The following is a 19952-nucleotide window of genomic DNA, read 5'->3' on the forward strand; positions in this document are numbered from 1 at the left end:
AGGGGTCACCTTCCTGATTATTCTCTTCTACCAGGGAGGAGGAGGAAACCCCAAGCCCCCTATCCAACACTGAGTCGCAGCAAAATCCTGGGCTTCCCTGACAGCTGCAAATTCTTCCCAGGAGCTGCCAAGCTTCTGGGGTTGCCATGGTCCATGGGAGTGAAATGCTGGCCGCCCTCCGCTGCACCAGCCCGGAGCAGGCTGTTGCTGCCTCCCCTCCCGCCCGTTTCAGAAGCTTTTAAAGGAGCTCCCTGGGGGGAGGTGGGAGGACGGGATACTAACCAGGGCTTCTGTCCAAGCGGCTGGCGCGAATAAAAGAGGCTTTTCTCAAACTAAAGGAGCAAGTGCTGAGGTTGTTTCACGGGATTTTTAATCCTCGTCTTTCCCTGGAGGGAAGGGATGGGCAGAGATGGTCTTTCCCAAGCTTCACTTGCTGTAGACAGCTCTTCTGAGCGTTTCCCCCAAGGATTGTTCACCCTGAGTCTTCCCAGGAGGACAGAGAGGATGCTCCCTTAACTTAACCTGCCGTGGGCGGCTCCTCCTAGCTTTTTCAAAGGATTTCTGGGTCTGGGGGAAAAAAATTAGCCCCAAACTAACAGGCTGTGGTCGAAACTGAATGGAGCTATACCGTGACTTGCAAATTCTGGGAACACTTTGAGAAAACGGGGAGCTAACCGAGAGGATGAGAAGCCCCTCAGTCCAGGCCTCTCGGGTTTCCCTCGCATCTTCCTCCCGGTCCCGGTCCTCATTAGGGCCCGAAGGCGGGACGGCGGGGGCGCCGGGGGTCTGGGGTTCGCCTCCCCGGGGCCGCTGCGGGTGCAGACAAAGAGGCGGCGGTGGGGGGCTCCGACCCGGCGCGGGGTTCAGGGCTCGGGGCGGGCCCGGGGTGGGCGCGGCGGCGGAGCGCGCGGGGAGGAGCCGCCTCGGCGTCTTCTCCAGGCGGCGCGCGCCCGCCCGGCCCCGCGGCGGCAGCGGCGGCGGCGCGTCACGCTCTCCCCCGCCCCGAGCCGACGAGCCGGGAGGCGGGAGGCGGCGGCCGCGCGGCTGCTGCTGCTACTGCTGCTGCTGCTGCTGCTGCAGTGGGGCAGGTGGCGGCGACTGGCGGCGACTGACGCGGCGGCGAGCGGTGAGCGGGGCGCGGCGCGCGGCGCGGGCCCTCTCACCTTCCCCTTCCCCGTCCCCTCCTCACCTTTCCCCGTCCGCCCCGCCGGGCCCGCTACAGCCCGCCCGGCTCGGGGCCGGGGGCCGGGCCCGGCGTCCGAGACGGGGGCCGAGTCCCGCGCACCCGGTCGCCCCGAGGGGACGCGGGGAGCCCCGGGGGGACGGCCCTGGAGGCCCAGGGTCCCTGGGGTGCGCCTCCCGGAGCCGAAAAAGTGCCCGGCCCTGTCAGCGCCGAGCCCGGCCTTCCCTTCCTCCGCCCGCCTCAAGATGGAGCTTGGACTCCTTGCCCCTGCGCCGCCCCAGGCGCCGCTCCCTCCCCGGCGCCCCTCTCCGCTCCCCTCGACCCTGGGTGGGGGGGCCTGGGGTGGGCCGGACCCCGGGGAGGCCGAGGCCCGGCGGGACCTGTTGCCCTGGCGGCCACCTGAGCATTTTTCAGGCCCTTGGCGGCGGTGCCTGCGAGCCGGAATGGAGGGCACCCTGGTTGTGGCCTCCGAGGCGTGCGCCGGCCGGCGGGCTGGCCCTGCTGGCCTGGGGCCTGGCCGGCCGTGGCTTTTGTCCCCCACTGCTCATCCCCCCACCCCCGAGTGGGACTGTGATTCTTGGCGAAGGTGGATGACAAGAGGTGACAGGGATTTCTGCAATAACGCCAGTGCCCGGTAACCCGAACCTTCTGCCTCGGCAAGGGATTGGCTCGGAAGACAGATGACACTTGTTCAGAGGTTATTTTAAAAGCAAAGCCTTCTGATTCCCCTCATTTGGAGGTCCTGTGCTTCCAAGATCCGATTTTGATCTGGGGAGAAACCGTGAACTCCGCTGTTTCTCCACTTCATGTGGCTTTTCCATCTGGCAGGAGCCGAGCACCAGCCCCTCCTCCCTTCACAGCCCCACCTCTTTGGTACGAAGAAATTACACATTAAGTCTGTGATCGTTTTAGATACCTGTTTTTTAGCAAAACTTGGGCGCCAGTTACCGTATTTAAAAAGGAAAGTGGAGAAAATTCTGCATTTTTTTTTTTTTTTAATTCAGCAGCCTTGCCTTCTTCCTGTTTTTAGGTTAGGACAGTGCCTGGCCAGTAAGAGTTCCAGATTAGTATTAGTTTAAGTGTTAGTGTGCTCTTACGGTTGTGGTTTTGGTTGGTCTTGCTATTTCTTTATTACTATTACTCCTAGTATGCACAAGTCCGGAGCAGACGTGATTGCCTTTTGAGTTTAATGGTAACCTTTTGCGGGAGTCCTCAGGTATGTTGTTCCTCAGCCTTGGGGCGTTACTCTTTGGGAATATTAACCTTTATTGAGGGCTTCCTGTGGTCAGGCTCTGGGCAGGTCTTTTATGTGTTTTATATCATTAATCAACTTAACCCCATGAGGGTGCCATTACTAACCACATTTTTACAGAGGAGGCATGGAAAGGTCAAGAACCTTACCCAGCGTCACACAGCTAGTAAGTGGTGGTGTCAGGATTTGAGCGCAGGTATTTGACTCCAGGTGCTTAGTAATTAAATTAGTATAGTGAATCTCTGGCAAGGAGCAAGGCTGGCTTTTATTAAAGCAAAGAAAGTGGGTGATTGCTTGGCCAAGGGCTTGTCATAGGATTTTGAGATTCAGAGGAAATGGTAAAGTACAGCTTTGGCTTCCCACTAGGCCTAGTTCAAAAGGGTAAAAAACAAACTGGGTGGACCCTGCGAAGGTATTTTGTCTGAAGATAAAGATCATGCCATTCCCTCTTTTTTTCAGCAATTACTTAAGCTCCTACTTGTGCTTGAAAATGACGTAAGCAGATATGGTTTCTGTTCTTTAGGTGTTTAGAATTTGGTGCTCTACTTATTTACCTTAATTATTATTTTTTAACTTCGTGTCTAACATTGAGTCTGTCGCATACCACGTGACCCATAAATACACGTGAACTTAAGTCAGTCTTTTTTTAAACATTTTTTATTGAGTTATAGTCATTTTACAGTGTTGTGTCAAATGAGTCTTGCTTTTTAAGTGCTGCCTCTGTTGGGATTCTAAGCTCAATACACGGTGTGTAAGAGATGAATTGGTCCTTTTATAAGTCCATACAAAGGTAGGCATTGTTGAATTTGTCACATATTAGCTACCTGGTGTTCCATATTATTTTTAAGATATATTTCTGGTCTTCCGTGTGTGTGTGGTTTGTATATATCTACCTCAAGTTGTGTGTATCTGTGTGTATATATATCTCAGTGATATGTATATGTGCATACATAAATGTGTATATCAAGGACCTTGTATTTCACATTATAGCACCCTCTACAGAATTCTGGAGAGTCCCTTGTGCTCAGTAAATATTTATTATTTAGTTAACTGAAAATATGAGGTCTGTAAGTTTCAGGACTTGCTTTATAGAAGTTAAAGATAAAGGAAAAAAACTGAAGGTAGTGTGCTAAACTCACAGGAAGATGGCTTAGTATTTGTTAACATTAAAAGAAAACTTTGTGGAATCCCCAGGACCTCCTCTAAAAATAAATAAACCTAATTACCACCCCCACGCCAAAATAAATAAATAAATAAATAAATAAATAAATAAATAAATAAATAAAAGGAAAACTTAGTGCAGTGTTAACTAAAGTGAAACTTTTCACCTCATATAATTTTCCACTTTATCCGAATTATCAGCTTCTTTCCTGTCTTCCTTGTGCAAATGAGGTGGGAGGTTGAATTTGTTTTTCTCTGATACAAAGAATAGACAGTGTTGTTCATTAATCACTGCAAGCCGACGGTAGTTCTCTTTTTCAGTATATTTGTAGAGTATGATAGCCTCCCCAAAAGGGAGCTTGCAGGGCTGTGGTGTACCTATCCGTGGGCAGTCCTTATGTCTCCTTTGGTAGTCATTCAATGTTTGTTGAGCATCTACTGTACCAGGTGCTGTGCTGGGTGCTGTGATGCAGCAGTAAATAAATCAGGCCGAAATCCCTGCTCTCTTGGAACTCCCCTGCAAGTAGGGGAGGCAGACAATAATCACATTAATAAAATGTATTGTATGTTGCAAAGTGACACATGGTAAAAAAAAAAAATCAGGGAAGGGTGAATCTGAAGTTTTGGGAACAAGAGTTAGGGTCATGGAAATTTTAGAGTGGTAAGAGGAGACTTCGCTGATTAAACATCTTTTAAATAGAGATTTAGAGGAAGTGAGGGAATGAGATCCCAGAGGGAACAGCAAGTGCAAAGGTCCTGAGGGAGGAGCTGGGGGTTGGGGGAAGAGACAGATAATTTAAGGCCATGTAGGTTATAGTCCTTAAAATATGTATTAAAATATTTTAAAATAGTGAAAGATACAGGATAATTTTGTGCCGTGTTATTAGTGATTTTGATGAAGAAAAAGTTAAAGATGGGAAAGTCAGGCTTGAAAGAATTTCACTAACTTGCCTAAAAGGCCACACAGCCAGTGAATACAGAATTAGAGATTGAACCCTAGTTTATATTAAGCAGTGCACAGAATATGTTGGCAGCGGAACCTTAAGTGGCTGGCGGGAAGGCCAGACCAGTACTTGGTGTTCAGACTTGCTGTTGAATGTATACTTTTCTGTTTGGATACAGGATATTTGCTCGATCCTGGGGGGTCTTGTAACTGATATTTGCATATATAGCTTTTTCCTGGAATTGTGCTCCTGGCAGCAGAGCCTTCCTTTTTAGCCTTAAAAGCTTCATGGTTCAAAACCTGTGTTTAATTTAAACCTTTATTTAAGTCTCTTCAATCTTAATTGGAAGGCAGTGTCAGTATTATTCTGAATATGAAGTTTTTAGATAACTGTTTAGGGAGGCCTGAAACTAATATAGCATCTTACATATTTTCAATATACATAGTGTATGTTTCTCATGTAGATAGAACTCAAGGAATCCATATGCTTTAAGTCAGCATTTGAGTTACAATGCACTTTTAAGGGAAAACATATTGACTGATGGTACTATACAAGAATTTCAAGAGTGACCTCTTCCCATTTTACATCAAGGGAACAGAGAGGGCCTTTTTGTGTGTAGGCGCGCGCGCGCGCGCGCGCGCGTGTGTGTGTGTGTGTGTGTGTGTGTGTGTGTGTTGGGTAGGGGGTGTAGGTTGGCAGACTGTAATTAACCAACCTTGAATTTGGCTAGGACATCTGGGTTAATATCCTGGCCCTGGCACCAAGTACCAAGGAATCTTGGCCACAGTTAGTAGAGAGCTTTTTTTTTTTTTTTTTTTTTTTTAAATCTCCATCTGGCACTTCCAGAAGGACAGAGTCTGCTAGCACTAACTCAGTGGGTGGGTCTGTTGTTTAATTGTCTGTCTTACGGTGGTTCAGCAACAAAAATCTTAGAAGTGTTCCTTGTAAAGTCTTAGAAAAGAATTAGTCCTATTACAGAATCCCTATTGGGAACCCTTTCTGGTATCTCTTTCCCTGGGGAAATGTATTCTCGTCTGTTTCTTCTTAGGAATCCTAATGAGACTACAGACAGACATTTTGCTGCCTTAATGTTTTGTATAAGCATAATATACTTCCGACTTGAATTAAGTAGTTTGATATTTGTATTCTCCTTTGCTTATGTCTAAGTATAGCTTGGATTAGATCGCAGTTTTAACTCTGCCCATTTTCACGCCTAAAATTGCCAAGTCCTTGATTTACTGTATCTCCTCTGAAACTAAGGGCCTGATGATCCAGATGTTCAGGGAGTGCAAATCATCCAAAATTTGAGCTTGATGTAAAAGAAAAGGCAACTATAATAAGATTTTTTTTTCTTGATTTTAAAAATCCCTAGTCAGTGTTTAAAAAATAAAAATTAAAATTGAAAATAAAAATCCCTAGTCAAGAAGTTCAGTGAAATAGTTGGCATATTTCTTCCCCTATCTTTTCATGAAAGATAAAAGATAATAGGATATTTCCCTAAAAATCTTTCAATCAAATCTTTTGATCACCTACCTTCTGTCTTTATCTGATTTCCTCTGTAGAATGATTTCTTCCTGGAGACATGTTCTAGTATCTTAAGGCAGGAAGGAACCTATTTAGGCTTTGCTTTTCCAGACTGCAGAATAAATAAACTTTATAGGTAGGGTAATTTTGGCGGGGGTGGGTGGAATTAGATTTATTTATTTTTAGAGGAGGTACTGAGAATTGAACCCAGGACTTTGTGAATGCTAAGCATGCACTCTACCACTTGAGCTATACCCTCACCTCTAGGCAGGGTAGTTTTTTTTTTTTCCGGCCTAAGTGAAAAAAAGCTTTATCACTAAGTTTCTTTCACCGCTAGTGACTGGGAAAATATGTATTGCTAATTTCTGTTGTAAGGCATTTGTGGCTTGCTTGGGTTGTGACTTTGAGAATCCAGCATCAGAGTCGAGTTTAGAGTTTAGGAAATGTCTTTCAGTGATGTTTTTACTTTTTGAGTTTCTCAGGTTTATTTTCCCCTTACATACCAGTTTTACAAGGGCCCTTACATTTTAATAATAAATATTAGTTATCCTATAATATGTGGGTTCAGTGCATAAGGTATAAAACACACGCATGAAAAAACACAGAAAAAAGCAATTTATCGATAATCCTATTGCCCAGAGAAAATTATTTGTGTTGTAGAGTATGTCCTTCTAGTCTTTTTCTCTTTTTCATTAAAAAAATGTTTATGGCTAGATCTATATTTCTATTTTTGAAGTGATTAAAAGTATAATATTTCCACTGGAAATACTCTCAGCAAACCAACATAGGAAGTTAGAACTACTATTAAGAAGTTTGAGGTCCTGAAACAATAAAATCCTACTGTAGAGCACAGGGAACCAAATCCAATAGCTTATAATAACCTATAATGAAAAAGAATATATGTGTAACTGAATCACTATGCTGTACACCAGAAACTAACACAATGTTGTAAATCAACTATAGTTCAATAAAAAAACAAAAAATAAGTAGATAAAGGACCTTTGCAGCCAAGAAACCTAAAAATAAAAAAATAAAAAAGGACATTTTAGGTCCTGGATTTGCTTCAGCCCCAGCTCTGTGAGTCACGTGAAGTTGGGCAAGTCACTTGTCCTCTCTGAGTCTGCTGCTCGCTCTGCAAAATGGGGGTGACACCCGCCCTGTCCACCTGGTGGGGTTACTCTATTAATGAAAGGGATGTGGTGGTAGTAATAGTGCAGAGGGAGTCATCAGTGCTTTCAAATACCGAAGAGGCCCAGGAAAACTGAGGAAAGAAGGGTCTTGTATCACTGGTTGCCTGTGAGTCACCTGGCTTATTTTGCCCATGGTTACATTTATAGTAAAGCTCTTCAGGTGAACGTGACCAATAGAAAGTGTCCCGTCGGGTGGGGGAAACCCCAGAAATACCAATTTATCAAACATTCGTTGAGCGCTGTGAAGACTGTGCTGGGTACCAAGAGCTGTGAGACAGGCCAGGTATAGGCTGAAAAGGAGTTGTGATGGGACCTAACGGAGGGTGGCAGACGGTCAGTTCGCTTGGCTTAGGCATGTAGTGTGAGTGAGGGGGGATTAAGGAAGCTTCGGAGGTAAGAATTAGCACTTGTGGTTGGCACTGGTGGAGATGCAGGGATGGGCAGCTTGAGCAGAGATTGGAGGCATGGCAGTAGCATGTTGAGATAATCGCAGATAGTCTACCGCTCTGTAGTTTGAGAGCAGGTAACAGGAAATCAAACTAAGACGTTTGGGTTTATATCAAGGAGAGTCTTCCCTGCCCTTCTTACTGGTCTTTAGCATCTTATAATCATTAAGTTTTTTGCAAGTCTTTTTTATGATGTTTGGTCAGAAATATCTGGTGGTAAATTATAAATAGGAAAACTTCTGGGTGTACCAGTTATCTTTTGTTTCCCCAGTTATCTTTTTTGTGCAGAGTTGTGCAACCATCACCACAAACAGTTTTAGAATATGTTCTTCATATGGAAAAGGAACCCTGTACCCGTTAATAGTCACTCTTCATCTCCCTTCTAGCCTCCCAGCCCTATGTCTGTCTCTCTAGATTTACCTATTTTGGACATTTCATGTAAATGAAATCATACAGTCTGACTGATGTCTTTCACTTAGCAGAATATTTTCAAGGTTCATCCATATCATGGCATATGTCGACACTACTTTGTTCCTTTTTGTGGCTGAATTATTCTGTTGTATGGATAGACCACATTTTGTTCATCAGCTGATAGACATTTGGGTTGTTTTTACTTCTTCCCTGCTATGAATAATGCAGCTGGGAACATTTGTGTATTAGTTTTTGTGTGGATGTGTGCTTTCATTTTCTTGAATATATACCTAGGAACAGAATTGCTGGATCATGTGGGAACCCCACCTTTTGAGGAAATGAAAAACTCTTTTCCAAAGTGGTTGTGCCACCAGCAATGAATGACGTTCCAATTTTTCCACATCCTTGTCAACACTTGTTATTAACTTTTTGGTTACAGGTATCCCAGTGAAGGTGAAGTGTGGTATCTCACTGTGATTTTGATTTGCATTTACCTGATGGCTAGTCATGTTGGGCACTTTCTCATGTGCTTATTGCTCATTTGTATGTCTTTGGAGAATGTACCAGTTAATCTTTTTTTGTTTGTTTGTTTTCAAAATATTAAGTATAAAAGCAAAGTGCACGACAAGAGTATGGTATGATTGAAGATAAAAAGGGTATAGGAAAGAATACCAATTATCTTTCTTTTTAAATTGTTTTTATTGTGGTAAAACATATATAAAACTTACTGTCTTAACCTTTTTAAAGTGTACAGTTCAGTGGCAGTAAGCACATTCACATTGTTGTGCAACTATCCCCACCGTCCGGCTCCAGAACTCTCTTCATCTTGTGAAACTGAAACTCTTTACCTGTTAAACAGCTACTCACCATTCCTCTCTCCCTCAACCACCCTCTACTTTCTGGCTCTATGATTTTGACTACTCTGAAGTGTCTCATACAAGTGGACTCACATAGTGTTTGTCTTTTTGTGGCTGGATTATTTCACTTAGCATAGTGTCCTCAAGATTCATCCTTGCTGTGCATGAGTCATAACTTCCTTCCTTTTTAAGGCTGAATAATACTCCATTGTGTGTAAACATCGTGTTTTGCTTATCCATTTATCTGTCAGTGGACACTTGGATTGCTTCCACATGTTAGCTGTCGTGAATAATGAACATGGATGAACTACTGTTGCTTCAAGACCCTGCTTTCAGTTCTTTTGGGTATATACCCAGAATTGGAGTTGCTGGATCATACGGTGCTTCATAATTTTTGAGGAACTACCATACTGTTTGCCACAGAGGCTGTACCAATTTATACTCCTACCAACAGCACACAAGGATTCCAGTTTCTCCACAGCATCGCCAACCCTTGTTCTTTTTCTTTTAATAGTCGTCATAATGGGCGTGAGATCTTATCTCACTGTAGTTTTGATTTGCATTTCCCTAATGATTATTGAAGTTGAGCATCTTTTCATGTGCTTATTGGGCATTTGTGTACCTTTGAAGAAATGTCCATTGAAATCCTTTGCCCAGTTTTGAACTGGGATTTTGTGTTGTTGAGTTTATGGGTTATCTTTTAATGCATAGATTCATCAGGCATTTATTGAGCACCTACTGCAGTGAGGCACTAGCCTAGATGTTGGAGATACAAAGTTGAGTTAAACAGGCACAACTTCTTGGGGAGCCCAGGGCTGTTAATGGAAGTAAAGGTTAAGAGCAAGAATTCAGTCCTTTGCCTGCCAGCAAATCCCAGTTCTGTTACTTTATGGAAGATCTTGTACAAACCGCTTAACTTTCTGGAGCTCAGTTTCCTCATCTATAAATCGGAGATAATATTTTGTATAGTCATCATGGAGATAAAATGAATTAATGTATGTAAAACTCAGTGTCAGAACCCTTCTCTCCCCTCCCCTTTAATCCCTGTGTCTTCCTGACTTCTGTTGCTGGAGGAAGTCACAGTTCAGCACCTCAATTTTCTTCTTTCGTTTAAGCCAGAATAGGGGGAAAAACCTACTTCTACGAGTATGGGAGATGAAAACTTCCCTTCCTGCCATGTTTTAGAAAGTTAATTTGAGCGGGAGTGCCTTGCAGTTAATTGAAGGGCACATTTTTAGTGAACAGCTTTCTCAGAAGAACTTGTAATTTATGGGGAGCTGAATATTCCTCATGGAAAAGTAACTCTCGCTCCTCACATCAGAACTTGTGCCTTGCCAAACTTCAGGCCCTTTTACAGGTTCGTCAGTTTTATTTCCCACAGGTTAATTAAAAGGCGTTTCTTTCTCAGGTCTGATAGAACTTGCCACGAATCTGACACAGGTAGAAAATAACCAGCAACGAAGCTGGGTGTTAAAATCCAAATGAAACCAGTTCCATGTACAGCATGTAGGGTGGTTGTATGGAAAACTGTCTTCGGGGCTTGTGAATAAATTTGAAATAGCTGATAACCTTTCAGTACTGTGAAAATAGAAATGCGGTTATTTTTTCCATTTGATCTAAAGACCTGCAACTATTAAAATGGCTCATTTGCAAAGCAAAAGTGAAGTTTTTGTAAAGAGGAAAAAACCCAGAAAGGAAGTAATTGATTCTTCTGTAAGTTGTCGAGCTGCCCTTTTTCCTGTTCAGAACAAGTAGTTGCTTTACGTCTGCTCTTGGTCTGGGCGGCGTGTGACTGTTTAAGGGCAAGCGAAAATATTCCTACTCTTGCTCCTTTGTGAAAGAGAAACGAGTATTAACTTGCCTTGAGATCGACTCATTCATCCCACTGCTGTTTATAACAGCTGAGAACCTTTTATTTGTCAGCATGGCTTAGGCTCAGGAGACTTTAAACTGGAGGTTGGGGTTTAAGACCTAGTCTGTTAAGTAACTGTGACCTTAACAAGTGATTTCACTTTTTAGAATCAGTTTCCTTAGCAGTAAAATGAGAAAGTTGAACTAGATAGCAGGTCTCTTCTGATTCTAAAATTTTATGATGCTATATTAAGCCTATTTGTTCCTTTTCACACATTAGTATAATTGACTGCTGCCGACCTATTAAGTAAGTTCTTCTGGGAGATACTAACCAGGTCTAGTAATTTCAGTTCCTTTTAGGATCCATCTGAATGCTGGTGGTATTAGAGTTACAAAGTCATAAGGATTTTGTAGAAACTTGGGTAAATGAGCATAATAGCCCAAATTATGGCTATGGAGTGTTCCCCTCCTTTTAAAGAAAATTCCTTTGCAGATGGAGGAAGTTTGGGAATCTGCTTATTTTCTGCTTATCTAAGAATCAGGAACAGAAAGTAAATCTTCGGGGGAGGGGAGGGTAATAGCTCAGTGATAGAGCGCATGCTTAGCATACCGAGGTCCTGGGTTCAATCCCCAGTACCTCCATTAAAAAAAAAAAAATACCATAAAACAACAATCTCCAAGGAGAAAATGTAATGGCAGGACAAATATTTTTTAAAATTGTGGAAAAAAAATCTTCAAACTGATCTGTACAAAGATGTTGATAATTCAGGCCATTGCATCATAGCACAGAGTTCCATCTTGAGAAAAATTATCTAATGCTCTAGCTTTCTTTGCCTTGGTTGGATTTTGGGACCTTCCCCTTCCTTTTCAAAACTATGGTAGATTTTGAAGCTCTGGGTACAACAGTATTTGGTACTATGTCATACACACTTCAGGTTTTAAAAATATACAATTTTCAAGCACAGAATGATTTTTAAGAGGTTATGTCTCTCTGTTAATATCCTGTTCTGACTTTATTTGGCAAATATCCTAAACTGAGTCTTTAATCATTTAAAATTCTACTTCTGATTTTGATGGGAAGCTGTAAAACTTTCTACTTTCAGCATCTTATTGTGTGATAGTCTTAAACCAGCACTTAAGGTTGGTACACTCATTTTATAAATTGCTCTGTGAGGGCTCTACCAGTTAGAAAGTGGAAATACAGCTCGCTTGTAGCACTATTTGAATTAAGGAGCCACTTAATTTTCTGACCCTACTGGCTTGTGTCAGCCTGTTAGGGTCTAAATGGACTTTTCATATAGATCTTTTTAAACAAACAGTGACCACGCTGTTTACTTTCATCTTATGTAATTTATCCGTGCCAGAGATGCACAGTTTGTGTTTTTAATCTTTGTGTTAATTTTAAAGCTGTTTGGTCTGTTTAAAAAGTGATATATTGTGTATGAAATATATATACTTACACATGTAGATACATATCAGTGAAAACAGGTCTTAGTGGTCCCCTAGTCAGTAAGGTGACAGAAAGTCCAAAAGGCAAAGAGAGACCCAGAATTATGCCTCCTGGACTCTAATTTTTTTGACTGGGGTATCACATGAACACTGATATTTCCTCAAAGATCTTCAACCCCTGGTACCACATCGAGTGTTCCGTCACATGGGGATGGCCCCGCTGCTGTCATCACTTCGGATAGTAAATCCTGTAAAAACAAGGTAGTAAACTTGATAGATGTAGGGCTGGCCAGGAGTACTGACAAGTGGCACCACAGTTAAGCTGGTGTTGTTTACATGTTAGCATGTATCTCCCATGTCTCCCTTTCCCTCCCTCTGAGTTACGGTACTGTTTTGCATGATGCTTTATGATTATTTACAGTTTAGCGCTCCTCGAATGCAAGTTATTACAAGCTCTGTCTTCAGCTTGTGAATTAATTGCACATTTATCAAAAGCAGAACCAAAATGACTTGAATGAACAGAGGGAGGCATCAGGTAACTTTCAGAACCTAGAAGGTTCTGCTTCTTCAGCCAGGTGAATTTTGGAGAATGCTGGTAATCTTCGAGCTAGGCTAAGATGCTGCTTTTCCCAATTTATGAGAAGTTAAATGATGAACAGTGGTTTCCTTAATTTCATCTTTTACCTTGTAAAGGAGTTCTTAGTTTACTTCAAGTCTTAGTCTCCTGCTATTGTGTATTTAGACGTTTTAGACTTTGTACTGTCGCTCAGTATTTCAAGGTATTCTCTTAAGAACACCAGTACTTCCACATGCTCTGCCTCCTGCGCAGGTTTGAGACGCTGCCCCGCCCTTTCAGGCCTCCTCCCTGGGAGGACAGTGTCAGCTCCCTGGTAGGTGGAGTCTCTCCCTTTCTCTCTTTCCACCTGGGAAAGTGTCTCTCTTTCACATCTTGTGTGTGTTTGTTTCTGAGAGGGCTGCATGGCCTTTTCCCCTGCCTAATCTTTCCGTTATCCCTGAGTACTGGAATGCTCTGCTGGAGACGGAGGAGTAGGGAAACGGGCCATTAGGGTTTTCCTTCTCTCTCATCACAGACACCAGCCTTTGTAGACACACTTCCCTCATTTAAGATTTTATCATTTTACCCTTTAAACTAACCACTGAGTTGCTGCTAAAACCTGATGGCTCCCGTCCCCTGCTTGCCCTCCTCTCCAGTGTATCTGACTTGTTATTGCACTGACTGGTTATTGTGGAGCAGTGGCTGTTCTGTGACCCATGGCCAGCACTGTGTTAGTGACATCACCCACATTTTCCCTGAGTTCCAGGGGCCAAGTGTCTGGGAGGCCAGAACCTTAGGGTTACCTCAGTGGCTTCATTTCATCCTCATCAGTTCGCGTCGACCACTCCCGTGCTCGCCAGGTACTCTGCCCTGGAGGAGGTGGGTGCTCCCCTCTCTACCCACAGCGAGCATTCTGCGTCTTCGTTTGCTAGACTGACATGTTTCCCAGATGTTAGAACTTGGGACAGTGGTTTCTCTTCCATTTTACATTTTAAATTATAACCACTTACATTTTAAATTATAACCACTAAACCATTTCTAAATCAAGGCCAATTTACTAAAGTTTAGGGGGAAAAATAACAGATTAGTGAGAAATGAGTAACTGACAGTCTTATCCTTAACCTCTCTTTCTCTTCTCTAGTTTTTCCCTCCAGGCTCCAAGCCTGTCTTTACACATGTTCTTATGCCACCGTTCCTAGACTGTGTGTCAGTTTCCTGCAGTCAGGAAGACCGAAGCAGCTACGTGTGATGCTGCTTCAGTAGAAAAATGCTTTCATCCCCCTCTTCATACTTGAAACGCTACCTCCTGCTACATTGCCCTTAAATCTGCCAGTCGCTACCTCTCAGGTTCCTTTCTTGTATCTTGAGACACACTTATTAAATTTTCATCTGTAACTCAATCTCCGTACTTTGCTTTGAGTTTTGTGTGGGTGTGTTTTCCAACTCACTGCGTTGAGCTGTCTGAGCTTTACTGGGCAGCGCCTTGTGCTACAAGCCGGTCTTCTTTATACATTATGTATCCCTGTCGAATAGATATTTTAAAGGTCTTCTTACTGTAAATGCTATTTTTTCTTTTTTATCCTAACAAGTTATTCAGTTTTGTGTGCAAGAGTTTACATTTTTCCTTCCCCTCACATGTTGTTGTAATGACATAGAAAGGTGAATGTTGCGTACCCAGGGAGATCTGGGGTGTCTGACTGGAGGTTTACTATTGATGTCTAGAGCAGGGCTACTTTATATTCTGCCTTAAATGTCTCCTAGAGCTGCGTTGTCCAGTACAGTTGCCACAAGCCACATACGACTGTTGAGCACCTGAAATATGGCAAGTCCAAGTTGAGATGTGCTTATAAGTATAAAATACACAATTGAATTTCAAAGACCTCGTAGAAAAAAAAAGAATTGTAAAATAACTTATGAACAATTTTATATTGATTACATTTGATATAATATTTTGTATATATTTGGTGAAATAAAATATGTTACTAACTTCACCTGGTTTAAAATTTTTTTTAAAAACCTGGTTACTAGAAAATTCAAAATTACACATTTGTCTCACATTATATTTCTGTTGGGCAGAGCAAGGATAGTAGTGTCAACAAAAGTAGTCTAATTTGAGACTTACGGCTCTGACATAATGTTCACTGGAGGTAGTAATTGAGCAGTTTGCCCATAGCCTCATTGGCCTGCTTTCTATAAGAGGGTCCAGGGTTGGGAAACCCTCTGATGTTGTTCTCTTCATCAAACGCATAGAGGGTGAGATACAGTCACTTGATGCTTTAGTTTGAAAATTGCAGTGTTGCTTCATTTTAGGGGTTCTTGTTCTGTTGAGTCAGTTCAGGACTTTTCTGAACTCTTACTGGGTACCAGATACTATTTTAGGTCTGTCAGAAGCGAAGACAAATTTCATCCCTGACCATGAGAAACTTAGTCATTGTGTGATGTGCAAACCAGGCAGAAATGAGTGTGATTCATGGTTCAGTAATAGAAGACTGCAGGGCGGCCTGAGTTGTCCAGAGATGGAGGGGATAGGGCAGGAAGCGTGGTCAGAAAATATCCTGCAAAGAGGAGATGCGGCCACTCTTATTCTTTCAGTCATTTTCTTGTCCCCGGAAGCCCTTACTCGTGGGACGTGCCGCGTGGAGCAGTGGAGTGTGGTCCTTGGGTGTGTAAACAGGCATGACTCTGCATCTCCCATGAGAGGACCTGAAGCTCAGTTCGGCCGTAAGATGTGTTTAAATAGGCCCCAAGCAAGCCGATCAGCTTGTTGGTTGGGTTTTGATATCCTTCTGTGAAGATAAAATACTTGACCTTTCTTGTTTTACTCGGGAATTGAAGAAAATATGTAAATGATCTTCAGTTTTATTTATGATTTATGTATGTATAGAAATACCAATGTGAATGAAACTGAAAGATTGGGGGAAAAATGGAATAACTTGCCTTTAGTAGAAATACACGTCACTCTGGAAAGCGACCAGCATGTTGTGTAAGTGTTTTCAGGGGCTGAAGCAGGGCTCAGGTTACAGGCGTCTCGTGTGGTGGGGGTGGGGGACACCAAGTGACACAGCACACACCAGCCACTTACATAACCATGACTTCAGGGGATGGGAGGAAGCTGTGAATGAACCTCCCAAATTCAGGAGCGTGGTACAGGAAGACAGCCTTTGAGTTCTTCTCTCTTACTTGACTTGAATATCAGCTTCAGGAGTATCTTTCTCTCAAACTAGACTTTCCATTACTCTCAGAACTTCTTTCCTCTTTCCTCTGCCATTAAGTTTGCGGACTTTTAACATTTGAGAACTAGAAGGGAGCTCAGAAGTCTCAGGGTGCAGCTGTCTACAGGTAAGTCACCTACCCTGTCTGATGCTGGATTTCCTCACGGTCCCCCAGCAGGGTCCAGTGGAGACCCGTGTCCAGATGTCCCCTCTGCCGTTGCAGGCAGCTTGCTTCCGGAGGCTCCGTGTTAAACTCCCTCTCCTGGCAGATTGAATTCATTGCAAATTCTTCACCTCTCCTTTGCCTCCCGGCAGAATGTCCAGAGTTAGTAAATAAAGGAGTGTGTTCGTTTTGCTGGTGGGGCGACATGGACCGTGCAGGGACCGAGGGGAAGCGGGGAGATGTGGTTTGTGTCGGACGACCCAATGCCGTGCTGGAGAGTGCTGGGATGTGCTGCTGATCCTATCAGATGTGGTGCTGTCTTCACTGACAGCAGGGTCCTCTTACTTTGGCAAAGTGTGAGTCACAGTCGCTTCCCTTTCACTTTTGAATCCTTGCCCTTTCACTGAGGGAGTTTGGATTTGAAATCCTCAGCAGTGAAACTGATCATATTTAATTAGTATCCTTAGGTTACAGGTGAGGATACCAAGGTCCAGGAAGGGCTTAACTGCAAGTTTAAGGTTATCCAACTGGGACAGAATCCAGGTGTCTCATTTCCCAATCTAACCCTCTTTTCATACTTTTTTTTTTAAAAACCACATTTTTTTCATTAGAGTAAACAACAACAAAAAGGAATACACAAAATCTTAGGAAATCAGAGAAGAATTATGAAGAATATTATTCCTTTTCACTTGAACATAATTTACACCATGCTTGTGTTGAGGAACCTCTTGTTTCTGTAAATTGCTTAAGCTTTTTTTAGGTTATGAGTGGTGAGGAAGAAGATGGGGTTTGGATTTTACTAAAATTTGTCTTCTGTAGTAAACACTTTTTATTATGGAAAATTTCAAACGTTTACAGAAGTGGAGAGGATAGTACCATATCACATAACTCCTGAGCACTTACCTCATCATCAGTCATCTGTATTTTAGTATATTGGACTCAAACGCATATGTTTTTTAAACATATTCTGCTCCTGCCAGTAAAATGTCCTTTTGCTTTTAAGAAAATATGATACTTCTATCTATTTTTCATATAACTGTGCTTTTTGTGGTATGAATGAAGCATTTCTATCTCAGGTGCTTATCCTAAAATTTTCTTCGAGTTTATTTAGCTGAGATGATTCCAAAGCTCTAAGCAAAGTTTTTATCTCTTTGCCACCGTATTAGGTAAGAAAAGCCAGCTGCTATAACAAACTGCACTAATTTTAGTGACTTAAACAGTTGAAAGTTTAAGTTGTGGAAAAGTGTGGGGTAGATATTTGCTGATGGGCGAATGGAGAGAAGTGATGCCCGGATTCAGGCTTCTTCAGGGATTCAGGCTCCATCCATGCTTTTGAGGTTGCCCTGCTCATCTCCATGAAGCCACTGGAAGGGCCAAGGGCTGGGGGGCTTTGTGTGGGAAGATTTTACGGGGGCACCCATCCCTGGCACTGCTCTCATTCAGTTGTCTAGAACTCAGTCACGCAGTCATGCTGAGCTGCAGAGGGAGCTTGGAAATGTGGTCTGTGACTCCAGGAAGAGAAGGACGCCTGCTTGGTGAACCCCTAGCCACTCTGCATGGGCGTCCCCTTCTCCCTCGTACGGCCTTGTGCTGTGTGTCTGTTCCTGTGCAGATAGAGCAGTAGAGCCAGTTCCTTACTCCCTGGTTGAAACCCACTTTATTGTGGCTCAGAATCATTAAAGTTTCTTTTCCTGCTGGAGAAATTATACCTGTTCATTAAATAAAATTTGAGAAATTCAAGAAAACACAAGAAGGTATAAAAACTATCAATAATCCCATCACTTGGGATTATTGATATAATTAATTACGATTAATCCTCTGTCACATTTCCTTCCAATTTAAGAATGTTCAACTACTGAGAAATAACGATAAAATGCCACTAATTCTTATTCTGTGCTGGCTTGCAAATTCCAGAATTCATGAGAGGGGCAAAAACCATAGCAGAAACAACAATCTGTCAATTTTGGATTCTCTTAGCAAAGATACATTGATTGCGGAGCTGTGGTGAGGCTTTGTACTTCTGGCGTTTTCCTGGCTTAGACATCAGTAATCCTCACTCCTCTCAGTAAAGAGAGCACAAACTGGGATTGGTGGAGTTTGTGTTAGAGTGGCAGGGCAGAGGTGACATTTTAAGTTTATGATTTACTTCCTACTTGGTTTTCAGAATTCTTAAACATAGCTCCATTTGCCAGGAGAGAATACTAAGAAAAGGTGTTTGAAACTGAACTGAAACAAAAACTTGCAAACTTGAAATATATAAAAATGCATTCCTGGTGGTGAGCTGAATACTTAACTCAGGTACGTGTGCTGTTCTCTGCTTACCTGCGTGACTTGTGCTGCTCAGTAGTGGAGAAAGGTGCTGCTAATCTTAACATGGGAGGATAATTTCCTGGGAGAAGGTGAATTTCTTGAGTCATGGGCTCCAGATTCAGGGATACAGAACCTGGTTTTCCTTTAAAGTGGTGGGGTTGCATCCTAGAGGCAGACCAACATAAGAATTCCTGTTTGTGAGGTCATCATCATGACATCACAGCCAGGACTGCTCGAAATGTTTGCCCAGCTTCTGCCAGGATATGAGCTTAGGCCTGGCCCAGATCTGCAAACACCATGAGGTACTGGGTTGTCTAGTTTTGCTAGATTTATTTTGCCTTTTCCGCAACTTCTGTAGATAAAAAGTAAAGACAATAACATTGGGCCCGCTATAGTTTATTGAGAAGGAGTGTATAATAGGAAAAGTGGCTGTTTTAAGATATCTTCTGGCAGGACATTTAAAAACAGAAAACTCAGTAGCAGAGCGGAAGTATTTTACTGTGTGAATGGCTGTGTGGTTAACCAGTGGCTCTGTCTGCTGTGAAATTTGCTATCAATTTTCCTGTTCCCTGCAAATAAACGTAGCACTTTTGTTCTGTGAAAATGTGTCTACAGCACCAGACAAGTAGGAGTTTGGAACGATTGGACTTGGTTATCAGTGTATAAATTATTTATGATCCAGAGGCCTAAACTCTGACGCATCACGATTGAGACGTTGTCACCGTTTAGTTTTGAACATACTGCTTTGCTCTCTGTATTTGTGTTAGTTGGAGTTAGAAGAAAAGGTGTTGGTTCATACAAATATCCAGAAATCTAGTCTCTGAGGGTTAATACATGATGTAATTTTCTTAAGGATTCTCGTCCTTTAAACAAAAACTTCAGGAACCTGTGTTCCTGTGTGCTGGGTGCGAGCACTTGATAAAGTACCCCCTCCTGTCTCTTTTTTAAGTAGATATTGGACCCTTTCCTAAGTTTGATCCCATGAGTTTAGGCTGAGAGATCACGGGGCCAAAATTTTTTGTTTTGTTACTGCTTTTTACCCCGCAAAGCATGTCAGTATCCAAGATTCCAGTTTTTGTAGTAGACTTCTTTTTAAAGCATTGTTCCTTATTTAAAGCATGTGTTCCCTATTTTTACCCCTCTGTGACAGTCACATGTCCCTATTTTCCTAAACACGTATGACCTTATGTCTTAAAACATTTACTTTCTTTGAGACTAGGAGCCCTTTTTAGATTTGCTAGGTATGTTCCCTCTCAAATGTATCTCTTTAACGGAGATGTCTTAAGACAGCTGTTTAGAAATGAGTTGTCCTGGTCACCTAGGTTGTAGACACTTGAAACTGCCAATTTAAAGTCAGTTTTAGCTCCAGGAACATACTGCTTTAGATCAGTTCTCACTGTTGAAAACATTTCTGTGCTTTCGGCATATATTCTTACTCAGGGA

The 19952-nt window shown here is 42.7% G+C and overlaps 1 protein-coding gene across 5 annotated transcripts in view; it reads left to right on the top strand.

Moving 5' to 3' along the window:
- The first annotated feature begins 947 nt into the window (after positions 1-947).
- CLIP1 (CAP-Gly domain containing linker protein 1) overlaps positions 948-19952 on the top strand; it is a 112144-nt gene continuing 93139 nt past the window's right edge. For 3 of the 5 annotated variants that reach the window (XM_074356054.1, XM_074356056.1, XM_074356057.1), the window contains exon 1: positions 955-1126. The gene's annotated coding sequence lies outside the window, so the exon portion shown is untranslated. Of the gene's footprint in view, positions 1127-15913; positions 16164-19952 lie in introns of those variants that run through there. The other 2 variants (XM_074356058.1, XM_074356055.1) reach the window with 2 other exon arrangements.

This window comes from Camelus bactrianus, chromosome 32 (genome assembly GCF_048773025.1).
Source record: "Camelus bactrianus isolate YW-2024 breed Bactrian camel chromosome 32, ASM4877302v1, whole genome shotgun sequence".
NCBI classification, from domain to species: Eukaryota; Metazoa; Chordata; class Mammalia; order Artiodactyla; family Camelidae; genus Camelus; species Camelus bactrianus.